Source organism: Mytilus trossulus, chromosome 10 (genome assembly GCF_036588685.1).
Source record: "Mytilus trossulus isolate FHL-02 chromosome 10, PNRI_Mtr1.1.1.hap1, whole genome shotgun sequence".
Taxonomy (NCBI): domain Eukaryota; kingdom Metazoa; phylum Mollusca; class Bivalvia; order Mytilida; family Mytilidae; genus Mytilus; species Mytilus trossulus.
This window is the reverse complement of record NC_086382.1, coordinates 65670095-65679056: the sequence shown is the minus strand read 5'-3', so window position 1 is coordinate 65679056 and position 8962 is coordinate 65670095.

Genomic DNA, 8962 nt, shown 5'->3' with positions numbered 1-8962 from the left:
AGCCTATTGCTTTGAACTGCATGCACGAATACTATGTTGCAATGCTCCTAGTATGTTACATTTACTTTCTTCAAAATGATATTTTCGATATAAATTTTTCAAAATCTAGAATCTTAAACTATCTTAAGATCCTGTTGAAAAGTCACAAAAATTGTAAGAAAATATATAACTAATAAGAGAAATGATGATAATTTTTACGACTGCAATATGCTCAGATCTTTTGTATCTAAATTAATCGAACAATATTTATCTGATTAATTGTTTTTGTTCTATGATTTAGCTGTGTTTTGGAATTACTTTAAGTTCTGTCGAATTTCATTTACTATACATTGACAATGTGTTTGATTTTTAAAGTGGAGAGAAATAAACGACAATGCAAATAAAATAATAATAATTTTAGGTAAGATGGAAGATTTGGAACTTGAGTTAAAATTTCTAAAATCCTGGTCTTATACGCGTCAACAAGTTTTCATATGCATGTTTTGTTATATTAACAAGAAATCTATTCATAAAAATGAACCAGATGAACAATGTTTGCTTATACAACATATTTTCATGAACATCCAAATGTCGTTTAGTCACCATGGCCGAATAAATACTTTGGCCATTCTCGTCGTTTTGTTTTAACACTGTGTATCACAGGTTTCAAGGACTTTGATCAGTTGATATTCCGTAAAATCTCATACTACAATGAAAACATTGAACAATGTTTTCGAGTCCAATGTTATAAAATCCTGCTTCAGCTACCTTACATATGTCAATGTCAGTTTCACCATTTTTACTTTCATATGACTCGAAAGTTTTCATTCGGGTATCAAAGTCTTGAAATTTTTCTTTTACTGCTTCGGACATTTTTGATTTGTAATCCTTAAACTCAGTCTTTGCTTTTGTTAATTCCTCGTCTGTGAAATAACTTCTAACATAATTGCATGTCGGATATCTGGCTGCGTGTGAAATGCGAGGAAATTGGTGTTGGCGGATATTTGTCAATATATTACCACAAAATAAAGGAAACGTCCTCCTTCACCAAATTCGCCAAAATAGATCCCAGCATCGCTTATACGCTCAATAGATTTATAATGTTCAGCCCTCCATATCTCTGGATATGAATTAATTCTGTCTTGCAAATGTTCAAATTGCGGTATAAGCGGTTTATTAATTGATTCTACAAAACTATTCATCAAAGTATAAGAAATACAAGGGTAAATGTCAGAGAGAAATTTTTGTTCAACTGCTTGAAATGTTCCTTTAACGGTGCATGCAACCCACCAATCACAATTTGTTAAGGCTAACGATGTGTCAATAACAGAAACAGCAAATGCAGCAATATCTTCACATATAGATTTTATTGCTTTTATCTGATCTATTTTTTAACCATAATAACAACTGACGAATTTATGTTGCGTAAAAGACGGAATTCTTTAATTATTCTAGAGGTCTTACAGTCATGGTGCCGTCTTTTGTATTTCCTATACTCATCGAAATCAATGTTTACACATAATTTGTCAGCTACCACTAGAATACCCAACATATGTGTTTGCATTTGTTTGACACATAAACCTTGCCACATAAGACTGCCTATCAGATGTCCTTTCTTCACTACTGTTGAAAAGCATGGTAAGACTAGTAACAATTCAGCAACTAAATCTTTGAGCCATGACTCTGAATCTGTTCTAATAACAATTGTTTTTGATCGAAGGAGATTGCGTTTATCTTTAACAGCCATTTCATATGGTACTTACACTGTGTTTATGTTTCCTTTTGCTATACTAAATATAGCCATATTCATTATGTGCTGAAGCACTTTATTTTCTGAAGAGAAATGTGAGAAGAGACAAATAGCTTTCTTTACAGATGGAACTAAATCATTAAATACCTGAAGTAGATTTTGACCTGGGTTCTCATACAATCCATGGCATATTATGGTATTGTCGGAAAGTTTCTTTCGAATTAAATCGCGGGTCTCTTCATCGGCAGGGTCGTTAATAAGAAAAACAATTCCTGACGGCGAGCATCCTACTGTTTCCGAATCCATAATTTATTTTAAGTTCTTATCGAATTAGTTAATAAAACACAAATGTTTTTACAAGGTAGAATTGGGAATAGAAACTGGAGCTGCTTCAATGAGGCAACAGCTCGATCAAAAAGCAGAATACTGCCCACAGCCAGCAAAAGATCTACATCGCATCGAAAACATCCCGCATCCTGAGGCTGGCTTAAGCTGGCCATTCAAAATGTTGTATACTAGTTTAGCGAATGAATACCACACTGATCTCTTAACGTCTGAAATGAAAAACAATTACATATTTTCTTATTTTCAAGATTTCAGGACAATTCAAACCATTTTTTTATATATTATATATATATATATATATAAAATGACTGAATAAATAGTCAACGATCAATCTTACAAGGCGATGGATCATGTAATATGATTCTGTACACTACAAAATATAATATATAACAAGTCAAAAAGGGTACAACATCACCATAAAATAACTATAAAATATACAAATATTAGATATTTCGGATAACAGATATCCTTCTTCAATAATAGCACGATGTCAAATGAATCATGTCAATTCAAATTGAGACTCTATCAAAATCTTGATTTATACAATTTAAGCGAACGCTGGAACAATTTTAAAATTTCCAAACACACCGCAAAGACTACAGAAATATGCCAAAAATAAAAATAGTTATTTACGATGTGAAATGGCACAACTTTAGATTTCCAAAGGATGTGACAGTTGAGATGTAATAACTGCATTGAGGGCAGTCCTCAAACAAAAAAATCAAAATAATCAAAAATGTCCTTACCAATCCAGGATGGTATAAATTAGACAACGGTAGGGCAATTACAACGGAAACTACATATTAAAGCCTTCCAAACGAATAGCAGTCTAATAGTGATTGAAAAAATAAGTTTTGTATATTGAGCTTAAATAATTGAACGTGGCAACGTACTTATACATCATCCCGAATCAATAAAAACCTGTAATTTAAACGGTAATTTTAAAAATAATTTCGAACTGTAAAGCCAGTACTAAATCCGGCGTTGTTTAAAACAGGTGGTCACAGGAAAATGAGGGACTCGTTCTATGTTTTTTCATTTATGCCCTCTGGGGAGACTGTCCGTAACTTTCTTATCCAAAATCTTTCCCGAGCGACTCTGTCGACCTTCGACCAACACTCGTTGTGGTCTATGATCGTGATGGTAAGGTTTTTGAGATCAGCTTGTGTGTGTCCAGGTGATCTCAAATGACGACTTACGGGTAGGTCGGGCTTGCAAGTGTAGTCACTTCGATGACTAATAAAATATATATATATACGAGTCTAAATTGAAAACTACGTTCAAACCTATGATTGCGTTGAATAAAAACCGCAATTTTTATACGTGTGCATGTCAAACAAATTTCGTTGTAGAAGGGTCTAAAAACAGCACAAACAACATTTTCCAAAAGACCAAAAAAGTGAAAAAGTATATTTAAACAAAACGCATTTGACTAACAGGTCGAACAACTGATGTTCTTAAACCCTGTTGACTGCCATTGACGATTGCCAAATAAAATTGATCACAAGATGTAACAAAATGGATCTGAATATAAATTTAATACGTCACAGAAAAAAAAAATTGTTAACTTGTGGCTACGATGTTGTACCACAAACATTCGGTGTCAATATTTCTTTAGTACACCAGATCTAGATTTTGACAATATATGTCTCTTCAGTGATGTTAGGGAGCGAAACGGTATTTGGAAGGCCATATAATTTACTCTCAATTTAAGATTGACTCTTGAATTTTAAGAGACAATATAGGATGAACGGATCATATAAACCGGAGGGAAAATATGATACATGCCCAAACAAAAAATATAAACGAGTCTAAATTGAAAACTACGTTCAAACCTATGATTGCGTTGGATAAAAACCGCAATTTTTATACGTGTGCATGTCAAACAAATTTCGTTGTAGAAGGGTCTAAAAACAGCACAAACAACATTTTCCAAAAGACCAAAAAAGTGAAAAAGTATATTTAAACAAAACGCATTTGACTAACAGGTCGAACAACTGATGTTTTTAAACCCTGTTGACTGCCATTGACGATTGCCAAATAAAATTGATCACAAGATGTAACAAAATGGATCTGAATATAAATTTAATACGTCACAGAAAAAAAAATTGTTAACTTGTGGCTACGATGTTGTACCACAAACATTCGGTGTATGAAGATATTTATCAAGCTTAATTTCAATATGATAAACAAAGCATCATACGATATGTGTGTTGGTTTTCAAAGTATTATCATGTCGAGTTTTTCATCCCGATCCACTTTCTGTAAATCCTAATAATCTAAAATGTCCTTAACCAAGTAAGGAGTATGGAAATTGCTGTCTAAATGTTCGTTTTGAGAATGTTGCACTGAGACTTTTTTTTTTTTATGTGTTCTTTTATTTCATTGTTTTCCTCTTACAGTTGATGTGTTTCTCATGGTTCTAGTTTGTAACCCGGTATGTTATCTCTTAATCGATTGATGACCTTTGAACACCAATATACTATTGATGCCTTTATTTATTAATTAAAAATCATCAAAATTGAATTAGTACTCCGGTGATCGGATTAACAATATTAATGACACAGTTAAAAGTTGGAAGTCTTTTTTACCAGTTCGCTTTGGAAAAGATGAAAAGAAGAAATTACCCTTTCTTAAACTTTCCTTAGCCAACAAAGTTCTCGATTCCATCAACTGGGGTAATATCCTTCATCATGGATAGGTTCAATAAACAATTTCTCCTTATTTTAAAGATAAATCTACACCTATCATTTCTTAATCCTAAACCTAACCAATTGCAACTAAAAAAAATAATTACAGACACATGTTGCAAGATCATAAAATTGACGACTTCAAGTCTTAACTCCTGATCACACCTATTTTGGTTCCACTTTTATATCCGGCTGGACACGTTATCACCTACAAATTATCAATATGACGTGTTTGCGAAATGTGTATACCAAAGGCCTAAAATATATCGTGAGCCTAAATCCCTCAAACACAACTTCAAAATTATGATGGATTCAGTCGAGGATTATTCCATGCAATCGGCTAAACGCAGGAATGAAGAGGAAGATATTCTTTCCAAATTGATAAAGTCGTTTATACAAATCAGAATAAAGAAACTGAATGGGTCTATTCATACATATTTTATATCGATCTTTAAAGACACAAATATTGCAAAACCCTTTTTCTACCTCCATTACAAATTTATTGTTGTCCCCGCAGTAAAACCACAAACAACATTGTTTTTGTGTGTAAATTAAAATACATAAACATTACCTGCTTGATAAATGAATTGGGTATTGTCAATTCCCACGAAACTCAATATGAACCCCTACGACATTTACTATAGATGCCATTCTTGATAATCATAGGTCTGTTATATGTTCCTTTAGAATTTTGAACAAAGATGAATAACTTGATCTTCAATCACTGTATTGGATTCTTCAACTACATACATTTTTTTGTACACAAATTAGGCCTTTATTTTTCTCGTTTAAATTCTTTTACATTTGTCATTTCAGGGTCTTTTATAGCTTACTATGCAGTATGGGCTTTTCTCAATGTTGAAGGCTGTTGTACTGTGACCTATAGTTGTAAATTTCTGTGTCATTTGGATTTGTGCAGAGTTGTCTCATTGGCAATCATACCACATCTTCCTTTTAGCTCACCTGGCCTAAAAGGTCAATTGAGCTTTTCACATCACTTGACGTCCGTCGTCCGTCGTCGTTGACTTTTACAAAAATCTTCTCCTCTGAAACTACAGGGCCTAATTTAACCAAACCTGGCCACAATCATCACTGGGGTATTTTGGTAAAAAAATTAGTCCGATGAACCAGCGAACAAATCAAGATGGCCGCAATGGCTAATATAGAACAAAGGGGTGAAATGTCGATTTTGGCTTATATCTCCGAAACCAAGGCATTTAGAGCAAATCTAATATGAGGTAAAAATTTTTATGAGGTCAAGATCTATCTGCCTAGAAATTTTAAGATGAATTGGACAACCCGTTAGAAGAAAAGAGGGACGAAAGATATCAGAGGGACAGTCAAACTCATGAATCGAAAATAAACTGACAACGTCATGGCTAAAAATGAAAAGGACAAACAGACAAACAATAGTCCACAATAGGTTGCTGCCCCTGAATTGGTAATTTTAAGGAAGTTTTGCCGTTTTTGGTTATAATCTTGAATATTATTATAGATAGAAATAAACTATTAACAGCAATAATGTTCAGCAAAATAAGATCTACAAATAAGTCAGCATGACCAAAATATTCAGTTGATCCCTTAAAGAGTTATTGCCCTTTACAGTTAATTTTTAACGATTTTTCGTAAATTTTACAAAAATCTTCTCCTCTGAAACTGCTGAACCAAATTTAAACAAACTTGGCCACAATCATCACTAGGGTATCTAGTTTAAAAAAAATTCCAATGACCCCGTCTGTCAACTAAGATGGCCGCCATGGCTAAAAATAGAACATAGGGAAAATGCAGTTTTTGGCTTATTTCTCTGAAACAAAAGCATTTAGAGCAAATTTGTAAAATTGTTAATCAGAGTAAGGTCTTTATGTCCACAATTTTCAGACAAATCCAACAACCCGTTGTTGAGTTGCTGCCCCTAAATTTGTTATTTTAAAGAAATTTTGCAGTTTTTGGGCTATTATCTTGAATATTGAATATTGTTATAGATATAATCTATAAACAGCAATAATGTTTAGCAAAAAAAGATCTTCAAATAAGTGAACATGACCAAAATGGGCAGTTGACCCATTAAGGAGTTATTTTCCTTTACAGTTAATTTTTGACAATTTTCGTAAATCTTTATAATAAAATCAACGGTACCAGTTTTGTTGCACCAGATGCGCATTTCGAACATGTCTCTTCAGTGATGCTCGTGGCCAAAATATTTGAAATCAAAAGCTTATATAAAGGATTTATAATCTTTTTCAAAAATATTCTCCTCTATAAATTATTGGAAAAGTTCATTATAGATGGATATAATTTTAAGTAAGACGAATGTTCAGTGAAGTAAGATCTACAAACTCATCACCATCTCCAAAATGTCATGAATCCATCTGTTTCCTTTGTTTGATATGCACATACCAAGGTGAGCGACACAGGCTCTTAGGAGCCTCTAATTTATACATAAGTGCCATTTCAAACAACGGCATATAGCTTGGTCTTCCAAGTGCTACACGAAACCCCTTTCTAAATTATTAACATCTATTTTATCAGCAATCAAAGACCGGCTTCAGAGTTATTTGTGAAACTGCCTATTCTAGAGATGGCGTGAATCAGATGTGGATACTTAAAAATTCCAAAGATCTTTTAGAGTACATAATATCTAACTCTCTTTCATCTTGTAACAGTATAAAAGCATTTGACTTTTCTACTCTTTACACAAGTATTCCACATTCCAAACTAAAAGACAAATTAAAAGAGTTGGTATTACTTTGTTTAATTAAAAAGAATGGCCAACGTAGATACAAGTATCTTGTTTTAGGGAGGGATAAATCCTACTTTGTAAAGAATCACTCTGATTCAAACAAAAAAATCTCTGAAACCGATATTACAAGTATCAAGATGCTTGATTTCTTGATTAACAACATATTTGTTACGTTCGGAGGACGTGTTTTTCAACAGACTGTCGGTATCCCAATGGGAACAAACTGTGCCCCTCTACTTGCTGACTTGTTTCTTTATTATTATGAGGCTGAGTTCATGCAGAAACTTCTTAGGAAGAAAGATAAGAAGTTAGCAATATCCTTTAACTCTACTTTCCGCTATATAGATGACGTTCTTTCACTAAACAATTCAAAATTTGGTGACTATGTGGAACGCATATATCCCACCGAATTGGAGATAAAGGATACTACAGAAACATTTAAGTCGGCTTCATATCTTGACTTACATCTAGAAATTGACAATAAGGGTCGGTTAAAGACAAAACTTTCCATTTCTAAGTAGCAGCATTCCAGCAGCACCTGCATACGGGGTATATATCTCCCAATTGATACGATATTCCCGTGCCTGCATTTCCTATCATGATTTTCTTGATAGAGGGTTACTGCTCACAAGGAAGCTATTAAACCAAGAGTTCCAAATGGTGAAGTTGAAATCATCCCTTCGTAAATTTTACGGACGCTATCACGAGTTGGTTGACCGTTATGATATAACCGTTTCACAAATGATATCGGATATGTTCCTTACGTCGTAACTACTATCCCCTTCCCTTTCATGAATTCGACCTACCGAACTAGACTATTTACCGGATTTGTAATCACATAAACATGTTTAACTCACTTATACCTGAAAATCCTAACACCAAGTCCGAAATATGACAGTTGTTTTCGATTCGTTTTGTTGTTTGATATTTTCTTACGTTTGTGTAATCATATTTCCCCTTTTGAAGTTAACCACGGAGTTCGTTTCTTTATTGATTCCTTTTTGTCGACAAAATGTGCATCTGACCTACAAATTATGAGCCTGATATGTTTGAGGAATATATTTACAACTTCTGCGTCGATGATTTGCTTGCTCTTTTACTTTTTTAATCTTGTGTCTTTGGTAAGTCTTTTATTGATGACAGATATTTCTGATTTTCAAATCTATCAGCCTTTAATATTTTTGTCAATGTATTCTTAATTGAGTTTAGTATATTCCCGAATTGAATTTAAATTATAATTAATTATAGATTATAATTAATTATAATCTAGAAGGTGTGATTTATAACGCTAAATATGCAAATAAAGGCACCAGCCCAGTAGTCAGCACTTATTGTTGATATGTTCATAATTATAAATTAACTGTTAACAAAACTTAGATTTGATTGAAAAAAGAAGGCTTTTCTACCAAGGAATAGATTAGCTTATTTGTATTTGGCAAAACATTTAGGATTTTTTTA